We start from the raw sequence: 21,576 nt of genomic DNA, 5'->3' as shown, positions 1-21,576 counted from the left end.
ATGGAAGTACAGCACTCCTGACCGACAACAGCACATCATCCCCCTTGCGAGGCTAGCAGACAATCCAAAGCCATTTGATTCAGCTGACACCGCAGTCAGTGCTTGTCCAGTTCCCTTGGTTTATAAAGCTGTCTCATTGGCCAGGTGTTCCAGTGCTGAGGCCGTGTGAGCCAATTCGCTGGATACTCGTCCCATTCCATACAATGGAAAAGACAACCTGAGGAACTGGTCTAGCCCAGTAATGTCTCTCGTAATTTGTGGATGGTAGTGCTTAAGGGAGGTGAGATGATGCATATAGGGTACAACATAATCCAGATAGCAGGATCTTATCCAATTGATAGCAAGCCATGGGTGCACTTTGGTGTCACAAATAAAGTAAGTGCCATTGTAGACTGTAAAATCATCAGCCAATGTCATCCAAGGCATCCTGGTGTAATCGGCCGATGGACTATCAGATGTAATATTCCACATCCTGGTCCAAACATAATTAAACATCCAATTTCTCAAAATATTAACTACTGGGCCTTGCCAATCAAATGTCAGGTTACATTTGCTTTGCTTCACTGGCATCCCTTATCCTGATTTTCTAAAGCACAGGGACCCTGCAGCATTATTCGAATGACCGTAAGGGAAGGAGGAACTGATTCATGATTCTATGCGGGCTGAGACCATGTTGGATTTTCAAAGTGCCTGTATAACTGATTGACAAAAGGGGAAAATGTGGTATTGTGGGGAATGTTTGGCCTTGCTTGATGGGAAAAAATTGGTCAAACTCTCGAGTTGAATTCAGTAAGTTAGAAGGACTGTGGCAAAAGGTCAGAAACAGTTGTGTGGATGTTACAACGGAATCACACAGGGCTTACTCGGGAACTGAGGACATGGGAATCAGCAGTTTATGAAATGACTACATTTCTGCTATTTGGCGTTGTGACCAAAAACCAAATCACCTGGGTGAATTCTGTCAGGGACTGAAGAAGAGATCCAGCTGCAGCCGAGGGATATGGGTCAGACCAGGGCATCTGAGGTAAGCGTTAAATCCTGGGTCTAACTGTCTGCCTTGGCTGACCGCTGTGACCCCTCACCCCTTGCAGAGGACACTCACAGGTGATGGTTTCCAAATCTAAATTCTAAAATCTTCAGTGGACTGTGATTGATTGGAGTGGATCAGGGATCCAGTTGTTGGGTGATCCGGGAAGTCCGTGCTGGGATTTTTTGTTTTTTTTTGAGGTTTTAAGAAATCAGAGAGACTTTTACTTTTCAAATTGGGCCCTTATCTCTGATTGTTTTTGGTACCAGGAATAACATGGCACTGTGTGCTGTAGTACGGGACAGGCCTGAGATAAGACTGAGATTAATTCATCCTTCACCTTTATGTGTTCGAAATTCCCGGAGCATGAGCAGGAACTTGTGTCGGCTGTCGATAGCATTGCATAAGAAATTGGGTAAAAACGCCTGGCCACTGGGAGGCATCCGGAAAGGGGAAAATTGCAAATACACTGAAAAACAATTTTAGTTAAATACACCGGTCCAAAATGGAAAACTATTATCTCACACTCGGCGAAGGAATCCGTTAGGCACCTCGAGAACTCACGATTGATGTGTTGGAGGGATAATGCTCGAAACAGGGTTCAGTAACAGGGACACAGTGGGGTCACTCTACTCTCCCCTGGGTCAGTGACACAGACACAGTGGGGTCAGTCTGCTCTCCCCTGGGTCAGTGACAGAGACACAGTGGGGTCAGTCTGCTCTCCCCTGGGTCAGTGACACAGACACAGTGGGGTCAGTCTGCTCTCCCCTGGGGTCAGTGATAGTGACACAGTGGGGTCAGTCTGCTCTCTCCTGGGTCAGTAACAGAGACACACTGGGGTCAGTCTGCTCTCCTCTGGGTCAGTAACAGGGACACAGTGAGGTCAGTCTGCTCTCCCCTGGGTCAGTGATAGAGACACAGTGGGGTCAGTCTGCTCTCCCCTGTGTCAGTGACACAGACACAGTGGTGTCGGTCTGCTCTCCCCTGGGTCAGTGACAGAGACACAGTGGGGTCAGTCTGCTCTCCCCTGGGTCAGTAACAGGGACACAGTGGGGTCAGTCTGCTCTCCCCTGGGTCAGTAACAGGGACACATTGGGGTCAGTCTTCCCTCCCTGGGGTCAGTGATAGCGACACAGTGGGGTCAGTCGGCTCTCCCCTGGGTCAGTGACAGAGACACAGTGGGGTCAGTCTGCTCTCCTTCCCCCTTGCCCTTGTGGAGGGTGGGGGGTGGTTAATGCCTTTCCTTGTGTATTCGGACATGCTGCCAGGCAGAGTCATGATCTCACACACCATGGGGTGATCATGGCTGGTCAAGTCCCATGGAGACAAATACAACTCATTGGGTCATTACCTCTGAGGGTTCTATTCTTCTCCAAGGATTCTCCAGGGTTAGTGGTTTGTCCAGATCTTCCAATCTGCCATTCTGTGCGGTCTCCATGATGTAGGTTGGGAGTGGATTGGAGGCCATGTTGTTTGTAGACTGCACATCACACAGTCTGGCATAAAATGATTGTCTGATCTTCAAAAATGTCAGTTAGTGAGGAAGGTAGGGAAGGGATTGCTGGGCCCCTCACTGAGATATTTGTATCATCAAGTGTGAGTGTCAGAAGGCTGGAGGGTGGCTGATGTGGTGCCATTATTAAAGAAAGGTGGTAAGGAAAAGCCAGGAACTACAGAACTGTGAGTCTGTCATCAGTGTGGGGTAAGTTCTGATTTTAAAAATTAAGTTTAAAAAATGTGAAAAAGGAGAGAATGTTTTTATGTGGAGCTTATGGAAAGGCCTACACGTGGATGGCCTAGAGGATTGTTTAATTGAGATTGAAAGCTGAATGTTGGATTATTTGATGAGGAATTTTTTTTTCATTTGTTCAGTTCAGTTCAGCGTTTGATTTCCTTTTAATTTTAAAATTTTTTTTGCACACTTCATACTAAATCAGTGGGTGAGGAAGGGAAGCTTATATATAAAAGTGCTATTGAGATCTACTTCTTTATAGGCTTAATGTCAGTAGGGCCATACAAGAGTTACTGAGTGTGATGATGAGTAGATTTAGAGAAGGGCTTACACAGCAGCATCAGTCAGAGACATTACTGACTGTAAGGAAAGGGAACAAAGTCGTTCAGAAGGCTCTTGTGGTTATTCCTCTCTCAAACAGATATTCCATTTTGTGAGCTGAAAATGTGTTGCTGGAGAAGCGCTGCAGGTCAGGTAGCATCCAAGGAGCAGGAGAATCGACGTTTCGGGCATGAGCCCTTCTTCAGGAATCTTCTTGCAAGGATGCTTTCCTTGAAGAAGCTCTTTCTCCAAGTCCATTTTGTGAATCATTGGAAGGGTCTCTCAGAGGAAAATAGAAGTGGTCATCAGATCTTGGGCACTAAGAACAAACCTTAAGTTAAACAGGTTTGTTAGAATTTCAAAGAATAAATGTTTTTGGGAACTCTCCTGTCAGGGGCACAGACAGGAGATTCTGCGGGAGTGAGTGTGAATCGAGGAGAGTACGTTGCTTTTCTGGTGCCAGGGTGAAGAACGTCTCAAAACATTTGAAGCAGATTGTCAAAGGGGAGAGTGAGAAGCTGGAAGTTGTTGTACACATTGATAGGAATGACATAGTCAGGGAAAGGGTTAAGGCTTCACAGAGTGAGTGTAAGAGGTTAGGAGGAAGGTTTACTTCCTGTGCCAATTTCAAATTGGGGGAAGGATGAAGAGGATAGGGCAGATAAATCAATGGTTAAAGATGTGCTGCAACATGCAAGGATTCAGTTTCTTGGAGCTTTGGGATCTCTTCTGAGACAGAAAAGATCTTTTAAAAAGGAAGGGTTTCAACTGAACTGGAAAGGAATGAATATCCTGGCAGAGATTTGCTAATGCCATCTTGGGAGCCTGTAAACATTTAGAGAGATGGGTGGGGGCTTCCTAAATAACAGTGAAAATAGACAGAAAATGACGATGATTCTGAATTGGAAAAGGACAAGTTAGTGAGAAAAAGGCAGACAAGAGCAAGTCAGAGAACAAAGTAACTCTGAAGTGTTAAACTGCATTTATTTACTACAAGAGGTCCCATGGATAAGGCTGATGAACTCAGGGCACATCAGGGAACATGGAACTGGGGCATCACAGCTGTTCCAGAAACTTGGCTGAGCGATGGACAGGACTGGAAGCTTGGTGTTTCAGGTTTTAGATGTTTTAGGATGGATAGACAGAGAGGTAAGTGAGGAGGGCGGGTAGTATTGTTGATTCAGGAAACATTACTGTTGTAATTAGAGAAGATATTTCTGAGGGGCCATTTTGTGAGAATATATGGGTTGAAATTTGAAATCAGAAAGGGTGATCACCTTGAAGGGATTGTACTGTATGACCACAATAGTCAGAGGGAAATTGAGAAGCAACTATTAAGAGAGATCTCAAATGTATGCATGAATAATAAAGATGCAATAGTAGGGGACTTTAATTTTACAAACATTGACTGGGATTACCATAGTATTAAAGGTTTGGATGGTGAAGAATTTGTTCAATTTCAAGAAAACTTTCTCAGGAGATGGAGAGATATGAATGAATATTTTGTATCAATTTTTAATAATGGGAAAGAAATAGGGGTTAGAGATATCAGGGAAATAAATGCTGATATTTTGAAAACAGTTCACAGTACAGAAGAGGAAGTGCTGGAGATCTTAAAAAACATAAAAGAAGATAAATCTCCAGGACGTGTATCCCAGGACACTGTGGAAAGTGAGGGATGAAATTGCGGGGCCCCAGCAGAAATATTTGGAAGATCTATAAACACAGGTGAAGGATCAGAGGGCTGGAGGGTGGCTAATGTTGGTTAAGAAGAGATGTGAGGAGAAGCATGGGAACGATAGGTCTGACATTGGTGTTGGGTAAGCTGTTCTTCTGAAAGGTAGGATTTACAGGCTTATGGGGAGGCAAGGAATGATCCGGGATAATCAGCATGGTTTTGTACAAGGACAATCATGTCGCACACACTTGATTGCATTTTTGTTTGAAGTGAACAAAAAAAATTGATGAGTGTAAATTGATGATGTTGCTTACCTGGACTTTAGTAAAGCATTTGACAAAGTTCTGCATAGTATACTAATGAGTAAAGTGAGATCACATGGGATTCAGGGTGAGCTTGTCAATTGGATACAGAAATGACTTAATGATAGGAGACAAAGAGTGGTTGGATCATTGCTTTTTGGACTGGAATGCTGTGACAGTGGGTCCCCTTCTATTTGTCATTTATATAAATGATTTGGATGAGAATAGAGGAGACATGGTTATAATATTTACTGATTACACCAAAATTAGTGGATTAATGGACAGTGAAGAGTGTTACCTAAGATTACAAACAGATCTGGATCAATGGGTCAAGGGGCTGAGGAGTGGCACACGGAATTCAATTTGGATAAACGTGAGGTATTGAATTTTGGGAAAACAAACAAGGACTTAATGGTAGGGCCCTGGTGTTGTAGAGCAGAGAGATCTAGGAGTTCAGGGACATAATGTTTTGAAATTTGCATCCCAGGTAAACAGTGTGGTAAAGAAGACAGTTAACACACTTCCTTGTATTGCTCAGACCATTTAGTACAGGAGTTGGGACATAATGTTTAGTTTGTACAGGGTGTTGGTGACGTCTCTTCTGGATTAATGCATGCATTTTTAGTCACCCTGTTATAGGAAGAATTAAACTGGAGAGGGTACAGAAGCAATTCACCAAGATGTGACGTTGGTGCGAGGTGATTGTCGGGAAGGCTGGTAAGTATATTTAAACTTCTCACCTTCAGGCTAGTGAGGGAGGAGCGAGCAAAGGACTTCTGGGAAGGTAAGTAGAACAGTTTATATTTGTGTGGTTGCGTTAACCAAGACACTACTCGGGTAGTGTCTCCCACCCATCCTCCTCCTCGAACCTACAAAAAATATGTTATGGGAACCAGATTGACAAGGTACGGTAATTAGTTTATTTCCTAATCCTTTATTTTTAGTAGTCACTTTGGGAGTTAGAATAGTGGGAATGGAGTTTAGGGCAGTGGAATGTTCCTCCTGCAGAATGTGGGAAGTAAGGGTCACCACTAGTGTCCCTGCTGACTACATCTGTGGGAAGTGCACACAATACCAGCTCCTCAAAAACCGCGTTACAGAACTGGAGCTGGAGTTGGATGAACTTCGGATCATTCGGGAGGCAGGGGGCTTATTGACAGGACTTAGAGAGGTAGTCACTCCCCAGATAAAAGAAAAAGACAGATGGGTGACAGTTACGGGACAGAAAGGGAACCAGCAGGCAGTGTAGGGATCCCCTGTAGCCATTCCCCTCAACAATAAGTATACCGTTTTGGGTACTGTTGGGGGCAGGGGGGGTGACTTACCAGGGGAAAGCAGTGGGGCACCTGCTGCTCAGAAGGGAAGGGGGAAGAGGAGCAGAGCAGTAGTCATTGGGGACTCGATAGTAGGGTTACAGATAGGAGGTTCTGTGGGGACGAGAGAGACTCACGGTTGGCGTGTTACCTCCCGGGTGCCAGGGATCGTGATGTCACTGATCGTGTTTTTGGGATCCTTCGGGGGAGGGAGAGCAGCCCCAAGTCGTGGTCCACAATGGCACCAACAACATGGGTCGGAAGAGAGATAGGGACTTGAGGCAGAAATTCAGGGAACTAGGTTGGAAGCTTAGAGCTAGGACAAACAGAGTTGTTTTCTCTGGTTTGCTGCCCGTGCCACGTGCCAGTGAGGTGAGGAATAGGGAGAGAAAGGAGTTGAACACGTGGCTACAGGGATGGTGCAGGAGGGAGGGTTTAGGGTTTTTGGATAATTGGAGCTCTATCTGGGGTAGGTGGGATCCCTACAAGCAGGATGGTCTTCATCTACACCAGAGGGGTACCAATATCCTGGGTGGGAAATTCGCTACAGCTATTAAGGTGGATTTCAACTAATACAACAGGGAGATGGGACCCAAAATTGTAGGACAGGTGCAGAAGAGGATGAGAGTAGGGAGTTCCCAAATCAAGTATCTGACACTGGCAAGTGAGAACCTGGCAAGTGAAGTGTGTGTACATCAATGTGAGTAGCATCCGAAATAAAGTGGGTGAACTGGCAGCGTGGGTTGGTACCTGGGACTTCGATGTTGTGGCCATTATGGAGACATGGATAGAGCAGGGACAGGAATGGCTGTTGCAGCTTTCGGGATTCAGATGTTTCAGTAAGAACAGAGAAGATGGTAAAAGAGGGGGAGGTGTGGCATTGTTGATCAGGGACAATATTACAGTTGTGGAAAGGATGTTTGGGGACTCATTAACTGAGGTAGTATGGGCTGAGGTTAGAAACAGGAAAGGAGAGGCCACCATGCTGAGAGTTTTCTATAGGCCTCCGAATAGTCCCAGAGATATAGAGGCAAGGATAGCAAAGATGATTCTCGATAGGAGTGAGAGAGGCAGGGTAGTTGTCATGGGGGACTTCAACTATCCAAATATTGACTGGGATCACTACAGTACGAGTACTATCGATGGGTTAGTTTTTGTCCAGTGTGTGCAGGAGGGCTTCCTGACACAGTATGAAGACAGTCCTACAAGGGGCAAAGCCATTTTAGATTTAGTACTGGGTAACAAGCCTGGTGAGGTGTTAGATTTGGAAATAGGTGAGCACTTTGGAGACAGTGATCACAATTCTGTCTGGTTTACTTTAGTGATGGAAAGGAATAGGTGTACTCCGAGGAGAAAGTGAGGTCTGCAGATGCTGGAGTATCAGAGCTGAAAATGTGTTGCTGGAAAAGCAGAGCAGGGCAGGCAGCATCCAAGGAACAGGAAATTCGACATTTCAGACATAAACCCTTCATCAGGAATCCTGATGAAGGGCTTACGCCCGAAACGTCGAGTTTCCTGTTCCTTGGATGCTGCCTGACCCGATAGGTGTACTCCACCAAGCAATTGTTACAGCTGGGGGAAGGGAAATTACAATGCAATTCGGAAAGATTTAGGAAGCATAGAATGGGGAAGGAAACTGAAGGGGATGAACACATTAAAAACGTGGAACTTATTCAAGGAAAAGCTTCTGTGTGTCCTAGATAAGTATGTACCTGTCGGGCAGGGAGGAAGGTATAGAACACGTGAGCTGTGGTTTACGAAGGAAGTGGATTCCCTAGTCAAGAAAAAGAAGGCTTATGTGAGGACAAAATGTGAAAACTCAGTTAGGGCACTTGAGGGTTACAAGGAAGCCGGGAAAGACCTAAAACGAGAGCTCAGAAGAGCCAGGAGGGGACATGAGAAGGTGTTGGCGGATAGGACCAGGGTTAACCCTAAGGCTTTTCATAGGTATGTCAGGAATAAAAGAATGACGAGAGCTAAATTAGGGCCAATCAAGGATAATAGTGGGAAGTTGTGTGTGGAGTCAGAGGAGATAGGGGAAGCACTAAATAAATATTTTTCGACAGTGTTCACTATAGAAAATGAAAATGTTGGCGAGGAAGATACAGAGATACTTGCATCTAGACTAGAAGAGATTGAGGTTCACAAGAAAGAGGTATTAGAAATACTGCAGAGTGTGAAAATAGACAAGTCCCCTGGGCCAGATGGGATCTATCCTAGGATCCTCTGGGAAGCAAGGGAAGAGATTGCCGAGCCTTTGGCATTGATCTTGAATTCATCATTGTCTACAGGAAAAGTGCCTGAGGACTGGAGGACAGAAAATGTGATTCCCTTGTTCAAAAAGGGTAGTAGAGACAACTCTGGTAATTACAGACGAATGAATCTCACTTCAGTTGTTGGTAAAGTGTTGGAAAAGGTTATAAGAGATAGGATTTATAACCATCTAGAAAAGAATAATCTGATCAGGGACAGTCAGCACGGATTTGTGAAAGGTAGGTCGTGCCTAACGAATCTTACTGAGTTTTCTGACAAAGTGACCAAACAGGTAGATGAGAGTAAACTAGTCGATGTGATGTATATGGATTTCAGCAAGGCGTTCAATAAGATTCCCCACAGTAGGCTATTATACAAAATGCGGAGGAATGGGATTGTGGGAGACATAGCAGTTTGAATCAGTAACTGGCTTGCTGAAAGAAAACAGAGGGTTGTAGTTGATGGAACATGTTCATCTTGATGTCCAGTTACTAGCAGTGTATCGCAAGGGTCGGTGTTGGGTCCACTGCTGTTCATCATTTTTATAAATGACCTGGATGAGGGCTTAGAAGGGTGGGTTAGTAAATTTGTGGACAACACTAAGGTGGGTGGAGTTGTGGATAGTGACAAAGAATGTAGTAGGTTGCAGAGAGACATAGATAGGATGCAGAGCTGAGCTGAGAGGTGGCAAATGGAGTTTAGTGTGGACAAGTGTGAGGTGATACACTTTGGACGGAGTAATCGGAATGCAAAGAACTGGGCTAATGGTAAGATTCTTGGGAGTGCAGATGAGCAGAGAGATCTCTGTGTCCATGTGCACAGATCCCTGAAAGTTGCCACCCAGATTGCCAGGGTTGTTAAGAAGGCATACAGTGTTTTGGCCTTTATTAATAGGGGGATTGAGTTCCAGAACCAGGAGGTTATGCTGCAGCTGTACAAAGCTCTGGTACGGCCACATTTGGAGTATTGTGTACAATTCTGGTCACCGCATTGTAAGGAGGATGTGGAAGCTTTGGAAAGGGTCCAGAGGAGATTTACTAGGATATTGTCTGGTATGGTCTTACGAGGAAATGCTGAGGGCCTTGTGGTTGTTCTTGTTAGAGAGAAGAAGGTTGAGAGGTGACTTAATAGAGACATACAAGATAATCAGAGGGTTATATAGTGTGGACAGGGAGAGCCTTTTTCCAAGGATAGGGATGGCAAACATGAGGGGACGCAACTTTAAAGTGAGGGGAGATAGGTACAAGACAGATGTCAGATGTAGTTTCTTGACTCAGAGAGTAGTAAGGGTATGGAATGCTTTGCCTGCAACGGTAGTAGACTTGCCAAGTTTAAGTGCATTTAAGTCGTCATTGGACAAGCAAATGGATGTACATGGAATAGTGTAGGTGGGATGGGCTTCAGATTAGTATGACAAGGTAGCGCAACATCGAGGGACGAAGAGCCTGTACTGCGCTGTAATGTTCTATGTTCTATGTGGCCGGGAAGGGAGGGTTCGAGACATAAAAATATGGAACAGCTGGGACTTCTTCCACTGGAGCTTTGAAGGTTGAGGGGTGACCTTACTGAGGTTTATAAAATCATGAGGAGCATGGATAAGGTGAATGACAAGGCTCTTTTTCCTCATGTGGGGGAGTTCAAAGCCAGGGGACATATTTATAAAGGTAAGAGAAAAATGATTTAAAATGGACATGACAGGCAACATATTGACACAGAGTGGTTTGTGTGTGAAAAGAACAGCCAGAAAAATGTTCGATGCAGGTACAGTTAAAATGTTTAAAAGACATTTGGATCACTTCATGAATAGGAAGGATTTGGAGGGATATGGGCTAAGCATAGGCAGGTGGGACTGGTCTACTTTGGGAACATGGTTGGTGCAGACCGGTTGCACTGAAGGTTCTGTTTCCGTGCTGTATGACACTGTGACACTATGACATGGAGGTAGGCAGTCAAAAGGCAGGTTCATTTCTGCACATGTTCACTTTGTTCTCCACCCCAGGGGTGAGGTCACTGAGCAGGGAAAGGGTATTGTGGATGGATGCAGATACTGAGGGGCTTTTATATGCAGTAGGTATGTAATGGAGGAACAACAGAGGGACAGTTCAGGGGAGATGGAACTGCACAGGGGAGGGCAATTATACAGGAGCCATGGAGGGGGCGGGGCTAAATCTGGGAGATTGGAAAATTTGCAGGGTGGGTGGAAGGAGTGGTTTATGTAAAATTGGAAGGAGGTGCAGTTTCGGGATTGAAAGACAAAAATAGGGAAGGGAAGGAAGAGAAGGAAACAGAGGAGAAGTGAGAGAAGAAGAAAGAAAGGATGAGAATCGGAAAGAACATAGAAGCAGGAGAGACAGACTAAAGAAAAGGCTGCCAGAAAGAAGGGAGAGAGAGAGAGAGAGAAAGGCAGTGTGTGAGAGAGAAGTAGAAATTGATCCAGATAGAGTGAGAGACCGAGAAAAAGAAAGAGACTGAGAATGAAAAGAGGACAAATCAGATAGATACAAACATGTGATAATGAAAGATACAGCGAGCTGAAAGAAGTGATACTCACTGTTCTGGTTGGCCCAATCTTTCTCGATGGTCTCTGTCACACTCCCTCTCTCTCATTAGAGACAGACCCCAATCCAGGGCCTTGCTTTAGGAGGGTCTGGTTCAGGGAGGGGGTGAGGTTAGAGGATGAAGACTGGGATTGAGATTCAAATACTCCCTACACTCTCACACAGAGAGAGAGAGAGACAGAAACAACTGCCACTCGTCCCCTGCTCAGTGCACACAGTGAAAGGGACAGTGGCTGCCAGAACCTGTTTGAAATACCCTCAGGACTGTCACTCAAAGCCCCTTCTTTGTCTAAGTCCCAGCTCCCCTTTCCAGAGCATACCTCCCTCATGATGGAGCACAACCAGAGTCACCTCAGTGGGATTAGAGGGGGGGAGGGGTGGAGGGAGGGAAGAGGTGAGAGAAAAAGCAGTAGGTAAATAGTTTAGTTCAGACTGCCTCTCTCTAATTCTGTTTTGCATTCTACTGCCTTGGAATGAAAGGTGTATATCTATGCCCCTCATGATTTTATAAACCTCTATAAGATCACCCCTCAGCCTCAGATCCTCCAGGGAAAATAGGCCCAGCCTATTCAACCTCTCCCTCTAGCTCAAATCTTCCAACCCTGGCAACATCCTTAATTTTTTTCCGAATCCCTTTAAGTTTCCTAGCATACTTCTGGTAGAAAGGAGACCAGAATTGCACACAATATTCCAAAAGTGGCCTCATCAGTGTCCTGTACGTGACCTCTCAACTCCTGTACTCAATACTCTGACCAATAAGGAAGTTATACCAAATGCCGCCTTCACTATCACATCAACCTGTGACTCTACTTTCAGGGAAATATGAACCTGCACTCCAAGGTCTCTTTGTTCAGCAACACTCTCTAGTACCTTCATATTAAATGTATTAGTCCTGCTCTGATTTGCCTTTCTGAAATGCAGCACCTTATATTTATCTAAATTAAACTCCATCTGCCAATCCTCAACCCATTGGCCCATCTGATCAAGATCCAGTCCACTACTCCAATTTTGGTGTCAGCTACACCGATCCTTGTGGCACTCCGCTGGTCACAGGCCTCCAGTCTGAAAAACAACCCTCAACCACCACCACCCACTGTCTTTTACTTTTGATCAGTACAAATTAAACAGAGTTAATGTTGATTCCCTCAAGGTGATATTGGGTCAGGTGACAATAACTTATATGGAGAGGTAGATTTGAAGGAGCATCTGAAATCAGAGAGGGAGCTGGGTCATTGGGCAGTTACAGGGACGGAGCCCAGAAATCCCTCTGGTTGGGCTTGGATTCCCCCGGCAATGCATCAGCTGGTTCATGGAAAGGAACAAATAAAGAAACAGAATGATGTCAGAGAAATAGTTCAGTACAGACTGCCTTTGTCTTGTCCTCCTTTCCATTTTGTTTTTTTGGAATGAATAAAGAAATGGAATGTTATCAGTAAATCAAATGGAAACAAATACATTTTCAAATATAAGACACAGAATCTTTCCAGGATATTATTATCTTTTTATAATTGAAACTTGCTTTTTTTAAACTTTTGTACCGATGTATGGATCAGTGAATTCAGCGAGGAAGAGTGGAGAGGACCCTGTGTTTGCGTTTCCCACTCAGGCCTGTAGTGAAGACGATCCTTTCCTCCAGGTCATTTATTTGAATGTATCTTTTCTCAAAGTCTAATTCCGTTTTCGGTTTTGCTTTTGTTGTTCATCTTTCTGCTAACCGTTGCTCATTGCTAACAGCACGTTACACTCCATTGCTCTCTGTCATTTTGCCCCTCAGATGGAGTCATTCCTTGCCCATTAGGAAAGGAGTGTTATCATGTTGCTGCTCCTCCTTCTCCTTTCGGTCCATTCCTCACGTGGACTCCTCGTTCCGTTATCTGCTGCACCTAATGTTGGCTCTCAGCTACTTGGATTGATCCATCAGTTGAATTAGTTTTATCAGTGGATATTTCACAGCATACTTCAACTGGCCTCTGAATGCTTTCTGTGTCACCACATAAATAAATGTATTTGTGCAACAACTTAAGTTCCTCAGCATATATCCAACGTCTATAAAAATTTGCAGAGCAGTCGAATCCAAGGAATTAGCAGCATTAAAGAAATGTAAAATATAAATCAACCAGAGAAGTATGAAGCTGGTAGATATGGCAAAGAGTAAAATCACAGAATTCTTCCTGCTCTCTATCTCTGAGTCACTCTCTATTTCTCTCTGACCCTTCAGTCCCTTACGCACCTTAATCGCCTCGAAGATATGTCTGACAGTCAGGATGTTGATAAAGATGATAAAAGTGAATGGTAGAAATGGTGTTAAAAATTTTTCAAAATATTTGAAACTTGTCCACCCAGGGCCTTTATAATAAGCAGACCTGGTGTGACAGTACCATGGAATATTGTTGATGATTTTTCTAGATTTATATCGAAAGTAATTGGGAATGTTCTTTAAAGAAAAGAAAATATAGATTGTTGCTAGGACCCTCATTGCAGTTTTCCTTGTGCAATACTGAGATTTCAGCTGATGAAAACAAATGGCAACAAATCGATCAAAAGAGAAAGCGACAGTAAACCAGGCAGAACAGTCAATGATCCAGCACCTCAGGGCATGGAGAACACAACAAACAGGAGTGATGTCCAGGAAACACGGTGGATAGTAATAGATCATAAATCGGTGCAATATGACAGCAAAAACAATGAACAGTAGATCAGACATTGCCATGGCCACCAGATAGCGAATGCTGCGTGTAGAAAGACCGCACTTGGCCCAAACTAATATTACAATCACCACTAGACTCACTATAAGAGAAAGGAGAAAAGGACTTGAAATTACTGATCAAACATTCTCTGTGCCTCATCCCAGACTGTAAGTGATGACACAAAGATAATTGTTGTTCCATGTCATGTGAAACTTAAAGAATCTGAACCACATCAGCAAATTCTCTCCAAATGAATCAATGCACTTTTAAAGGGAAGAACATGAGATTGCTCACAGAAACAAGGAGACACAGTCAATTTTTTTTTTGGGAGCACTGGGTGTCAGCAGCAGTTGATTTCACCTGCTTTCCAGGTTACTCTAACTGGCTGGACTTTCCCATAAGCCCACAGCATCCACACAAAGACACCTGGGATCAGGAAAACAAAGAATAGGAGACACCGAACACAAACATCAAATGCAAAATTTCTGTATGTGGTTTGGATGTCTCCACAGCTCAGATTGCCTCCAGAATTGTATATCCATGCTATATTAAGGATAGTGCAGAGCATTGAATCACTCCACAGTGTCCAGGAATGGGTGCCCCCACCCCCACAATATGGATGAACAAATTATTTTGCATTGAGTCCCTCCCTCCTGTAAAGGCTTAAACAGTCTGACAATTTGAACTATGAAAGTATTCGGCAGTGTATCCAAGCATCATATCTTTGAAGAGATGACAAGTAGGTTAGACCAGGGAAACCCAGTGGATGTGGTCTATCTAGACTTCCAAAAGGCCTTTGATAAGGTGCCACACGGGAGGCTGCTGAGCAAGATGAGGGTCCATGGTGTTCGAGGTGAGCTACTGGTATGGATTGAGGATTGGCTGTCTGACAGAAGGCAGAGAGTTGGGATAAAAGGTTCTTTTTCAGAATGGCAGCCAGTGACAAGTGGTGTCCCGCAGGGTTCGGTGTTGGGGCCGCAGCTGTTCACGTTATATATTAATGACCTGGATGAAGGGACTGGGGGCATTCTAGCGAAGTTTGCCGATGACACAAAGTTAGGTGGACAGGCAGGTAGTACTGAGGAAGTGGGGAGGCTGCAGAAGGATCTAGACAGTTTGGGAGAGTGGTCCAGGAAATGGCTGATGGAATTCAATGTGAGCAAATGCGAGGTCTTGCAATTTGGTAAAAAGAACAAAAGCATAGACTACTTTCTAAATGGTGAGAATATTCGTAAAGCCAAAGTACAAAGGGATCTGGGAGTGCGAGTCGAGGATTCTCTAAAGGTAAACATGCAGATTGAGTCTGTGATTAAGAAAGCGAATGCAATGTTGTCATTTATCTCAAGAGGGTTGGAATATAAAAGCACCGTTGTGCTACTGAGACTTTATAAAGCTCTGGTTAGGCCCCATTTGGAGTACTGTGTCCAGTTTTGGTCCCCACACCTCAGGAAGGACATACTGGCACTGGAACGTGTCCAGCGGAGATTCACACGGATGATCCCTGGAATGGTTGGTCTAACATACGAGGAACGCTAAGGATCCTGGGATTGTATTCATTGGAGTTTAGAAGATTAAGGGGAGATTTAATAGAAACTTACAAAGTAATACAATGCTTGGAAAGGGTGGATGCTAGGAAATTGTTTCTGTTAGGCGAGGAAACTAGGACCCGTGGACACAGCCTTAGAGTTAGATGGCGTCAGTTCAGAACAGAAATGCAGAGACATTTCTTCAGTCAGTGGGCCTGTGGAATTCATTGTTGCAGAGTGCAGTGGAGGCCGGGACACTAAATGTCTTCAAGGCAGAGATTGATAAATTCTTGATGTCACAAGTAATTAAGGGCTACGGGGAGAATGCGGGTAAGTGGAGTTGAAATGCCCATCAGCCATAATTGAATGGCAGAGTGGACTCGATGGGCCGAATGGCCTTACTTCCACTCCTATGTCTTATAGACTATGGTCTCAGGTTGGATACCCACCACAATGAGAAGAACTTCAACATTTGGTACAGACTCCACCCACATTTCCAAGATGGCATACCACAGCCCCAAACCAAATAAGATCTGAATCCACACAGCACTGGTCATGGTAACACTCTGGTGTGGAAAGCAGATGCTTTATCTGGGATGAAGCAAAGCTTCCTACCTGATGTCGCGGCTCACGTTCCCAAGCTCCTCTTCCAGACCCTTTCCTCGTGAATGGAGATTCTCTCTCCCAGTTTTGGAGCACTCACTGGGGCTAGAAAACCCCATAGTTTACCCAGCATTCTCCATGGAAATCACCAGAAGTGTACCACAACTTGGCACCAGAGCCTGTTTCTGTAGTAGAATCACGGAAACCCTGCAGTGCAGAAAGAGGTCATTTGGCCCATCGAGACTGCTGCAGTCCTCGACACAGCATCGCACCCAGACCCTCACCCAATTTCCATGTTTTTATCATGACTAACCATCATGGAGAGGTGCTGACATTGCAGTATTATCAACAGACTGTTAATCCAGAAACCCAGGTAATGTTCTGGAGACATGGGTTCGAATCCTGCCATGGAAGACAGTGGAATTTGAATTAAAGCTTTAAAAAATCTAGAATTAAAAGTTTAATGATGACCATGAATCCACTGTCAATCATCTGGTTCACTGACGTCCTGCAGTGAAGGAAACTGCTATCCTTACCTGGTCTGGCCTACGTGACTCCAGACCCACAGCAATGTGGCTGACTCTGCAGGTCCTCTGGGTAATTATGGTTTGGCCAATAAATGCTTGTCTAGCTAGTGACACCCACATCCATGAATACATTTTTATAAACCCTACCTAACCTGCATATCCCTAGACACTATGGGGCAATTTAGCATGGCCAATCCACTCAATCTGCATAACTTTGGAATGTGGGAGGAAACTGGAGCAATCTCACACAGTCACAGGGAGAATGTGCAAACTCCACACAGACAGTCGTGTGAGGCTGGAATCAAACCTGGGTCCCTGGTACTGTGAGGCATCAATGCTAACCACTGAACTATGGTCCCACTCTTAAATCCATGACAATTCAGGCCAATGCTCATGATTTGGGGGACAATGGCCTGATGGTCTTACCAGTAGATTGTTAATTCAGTGATTTAGGTAATGTTCTGGGGAGCTGTGTTTGATATTCCCATGGCAGATGGTGGAATTTCAATTCATTAAAAAGCTGGACTTAAGAGTCTAATGATAATAATGAAATGGTTGTCAATTGTTAAGAGAAATCAATCTCATTCCCTCCTTTAGGGAAGTTAACCTGTCATCCTTACCTGGTCTGGCCTAGATATGACTCCAAACCAACAACCACCTGGTTGACTCTAACCTGCCTTCTGGACAATTAGGGAAGGGTGATAAGTATTGACATAGCCAACAACACCCACATCCCTTCAAGGTGCAAAAGAAAATGGATCTCCCCATCCTCAGCCAACTCCTGCTATAGACCACTGCTCCCTTTTTAGACCACTCCTCCAGCTTGGATATTCCCACACTGAGTCCATTGTCACAAACATGAAATGATCTATTCCAGTTTTGCTCCACTTTTGGAGATAAATGATCCTCCACTCAATTCAGCATTGTTACCTGGAATAGGGAACACCAACAGATCAACCAGTACCCAGCAAAGACAACCGAGGCAAAAGGATCTGTTTCCTGGTTTTGAGATAATCAAATGTTGAGAAATTTATTATGCTTGGCAAAATAAGCCATGACATGGATTATCCACTAGGATTGCTGATGCCTGAGTTCATCAGAACCTCAGCATCAAGCATCCAACCTTTCATCTTGGACATTTCTCCTGTTTCCTGCCATACATGACATTCCCTTGGACACTAGCCACCCCTCAGGTTAAGAGATTTTCTCTTGCACATTTGGCAACAGTGATCATTTTTAAAAGTACTCATGAGGTGTGTGTTTTTGTGACCAGGAAATAGTGAGGACTGCAGATGCTAGAGGTCAAAGTCAAGAGTGTGGTGTTGGAAAAGCGCAGCAGGTCAGGCAGCATCCCAGGAGCAGGAGAATCAACATTTCGGGCATAAGCCCTTCATCAGGAGAATAGTTTTGTGACCAGGCCAGTGTTCACTGCCCAGCCTTTCTGATGGTGTTGGAGATCAGCCTTTTAGAACATCTGCATTCAATGGTGTGCAGGAAACCCACTGTGTTCTTGGGGGAGAGTTGCAGAATTTCTACCCAGCAACAATAGATTTCCAGGTCAGCCTGAAATTTGGGTTGAAAGGGAAGATGCATGCAGTGGTGTTTCTATGCATCTACTGCCCTTGTTCTTCCAGGTGGTGGAGGTCATGGGTTCATGAGGTGCTATCAAAAGAGGCTTGGAGTCTTACTGTTTTGCAACTTAGAGGTAGCATTTCTTTCTGGTCAGGCATGTTGTTGGTGAAGGGAGTGAGAACTGAATGTGGTGATTGGCACACCATACAATCAGCTGTTTGTCCTGCACAATGTGGAGCTTTGTGAGTGTTGTACCCAGTGTTGAATTTGAGCTCCACTCAGCCAGATACATGGATAGCATTCCATCTCACCCGAGGTCTGCTTGCTGGATGTGGATTGAAGAGATGGGTGGAGAGCTTATTGCCACGGTAATCAGGGCATGTGACATATTCCTGTTACCACAGCATTTGTAAGGCTGGACCAGGTCATTTTCTTGTCAATGATTGGCCCGGTTGTTGATTACCTTGCATTCAGTGATGGTGATGTCATAGTAAGCCAATGGGAGATTGGTAGATTCTCACTTTTGGAGATTGTCATTACATGTGGGATAGGAATGTTACTTGTCAATGATCAGACCAAGCTAGATATTATCTTGCTGTACATGGACATAAACCTCTTCATTTTCGAAGGAGTTGCAAATGATGCTAAACATTGTACAATCACAAGAAAGCATCTCTAATTTGGAAATTACGATGGAGAGAAGGGCATTACGTAGAACACAGGACAATACTGCACAGGAACAGGCCATTCAGCCTGTTGTGCTGAACATGATTCCAAATTAAATTATCCCTTTTGCTGCCCATGGTCTATATCCCTCCTTTCCTTGCTTATTCATGTGCTTATCTAAAAGTCCCTTAAATGCCTCTGTCATGTTTGCCACTAGCATTATCCCTGGCAGCATGTTGCAGGCACCTAGTGCTCTGTGTAGAAGACGTGCCTCTTACATCTCCTTTGAACTTCCCCCCACCCACCAACCTCCTCCTCACCTAAAATTTATGTCCTTTAGCAGTGGACATTTCAACTCCGGGAAAAAAGATTTTGACTCTCATATCTATCTATGCCTCTCATAATTTTATATACTTCTAGCAAGTCACCCCTCAGCCTGTGCCACTCCAGAGAAAATAACCTGAGTTTTTCTAGCCTCACATTATAATTCATAACCTCTAATCCAAGCAGCATCATGATAAACCTCTTCTGCACCATCTCCAAAGCATCCACATTCTTCCTGCAATGTGGCGACCAGAATTGAATGCAATACCCTTCAGTGTATCTTATAAAGCTGCAACATGATATCCCAACTCTTATAGTCAATGCCCTGACCAATAAAAGTGAGCATGTCATCGGCCTTCTTCACCGCTCTACCTACTTGCGTGGCCACTTTCAGGGAGCTATGGACTAAGATCCAAGATCCCTCTGAAAACAATGTTGCTCAGAGTCCTGCCATTAACTGTATACTTTTCCTTAATATTTGATCTCCCAAATCGTGACACCTCACACTTACCCGGATTCAGCTCCACCTGTCATTTCTCTGCCATTATTTGCAATTTATCTCTATCCCACTGTATCTTTGACAACCTTCTATAATATCAATGACTCCCCAATCTTTGTGTCATGTTCAAACTTACTAACCTCTCCATCTATGTTTTCATCCAAGTCATTCATATAAATCACAAACAGTAGAGGTTCCAGTTCTAATTCCTTTGAAACACAGACACCCAGCCAGGAAAATAAGCACCCTTCACCACTACCCACTGCTTTCTGTGAGCAAGCCAATTCTGAATCCAAGTGGCCATGCATCCCATTACAGCTTCATCTTCTGGATGAGTGTAGCAAAAGAGACCTTGTCAAAACTTGAATAAAATTGACGTAAACAACATCCGTTACTCTACCATCAATCACTTTTCTCACCTCCTCAAAAGAAAAATCAAGACATGACCTATCCCGTCCAAAGCCATGGTGACAGACCCTAATTAGGCCGGACATTTCCAAAAGCACATAAATCCTATGCCTGAGGATCTTCTCCACTAGCTTCCCAACCACTGATATGAGACTTACCGGTCTATAATTTTCTGAATTTTCTCTATTTCTCTTGTTGAACAGAGGAGCAACATTAGTTATTCATGGATCTCTCCAGTGGCTAGAGATGATACAATGATCTTGGTCATGATGCCAGCAATCTCCCCTCTTGCCTCTCTCGATATCCTGGGGTAGATCCCATCAGGTCCTGTGCAGATCCCATCAGGTCCTGTGCAGATATCCACTTCAATTTCTCTTTAAGAGATCCAATACCATTTCTTTATTGACCTAAAAATGCCCTAGCATATTAGTATGTTCCACACTAATCTCATTGTCATCTATATCCTCCTCCTGGATGAATACTGACACAAATTACTCATTTAGGATCTCACTCACATCCTCTGCCTCCAAGCACAAGTTTTATCCTTGAGTGGCCCTCCCCTCTCCGGAGTTATCCTCTTGCTTTTAATGTATGCATAAAATATCTTGGGATTCTCTTTAACCCTTCTTGGTAAGGACATTCTGTGAAACCACCTTGCTTTCCCAATATCCTGCTTGATGAACTTTCCTACTTTCTTTATAGTCCTCATGGACCCTGTCTGATTTTAGCTTCCTAAACCTTACATTGCTTCCCTTTATCTTTTTGACTAAATTCACAACCTCCCTCATTATCCAAGGGTCCTGTACCTTACCATCCTCCTTCCTGGAACATGCTGGTCCTGAACTCTCATCAGCAAGTCTTTCAACAATTCCCACATGACAAATGTGAACTTGCCTGATAACAGCTCCTGCTAATTCATTCTCCTGAGAACCCATCTAATAATGGTATAATTGGCCTTCCCCCAATTTAGTACTTTGATGCAGGGTCCAGAATTATCCTTATTCATAGCTCAATTATAACTTAAGGAGTTGTAATCACTATTTCCAAAACGGTCTCTCAGTGTGAGGTCAATCCCTAGGCCAGTCTCATTTGCCAAAGTCCAGTACGGCCCCTCCCATGGTAGGATGATCCACATACTGTTTCAACAAATCCTCTTGGATGCACCTAACATATTCTTCCCAGTCTAAGCTTCTTGCTGTAAACGGGTCCCAGTCAATGTTGGGAAAGTTAATGCCACCTATTATAATAACCCTTTCCATAATCTGTCCACGCATCTGTTCTTCAATGACTCAGTGATTGATTGTTGGGGCTTTAGTCTAATCTGATCGGAATGATCGTTCCTTCCTTTTTTTGAGCTCTACCCATATTACCTCAGTGGATGTGCCCTCCAGTATGTCCTCTGAGTACAGATGTGATATTCTCCTTGATTAGAAATACAACTAAAATCCTCCATTTTAAAAAAAAACTCATCTTTATCTGATCCAAAATAATGAAATAATGAAAGTTGAGCAGCCAGTCCTGATCCTCTCTGTAATGGTCACATCATAATCTCATGTACTGATCCAGGCTCCAGGCTCATC

The sequence above is a fragment of the Hemiscyllium ocellatum genome, chromosome 19 (assembly GCF_020745735.1).
Source record: "Hemiscyllium ocellatum isolate sHemOce1 chromosome 19, sHemOce1.pat.X.cur, whole genome shotgun sequence".
Classification (NCBI taxonomy): domain Eukaryota; kingdom Metazoa; phylum Chordata; class Chondrichthyes; order Orectolobiformes; family Hemiscylliidae; genus Hemiscyllium; species Hemiscyllium ocellatum.
Note: the sequence above shows the minus strand (reverse complement) of the source record.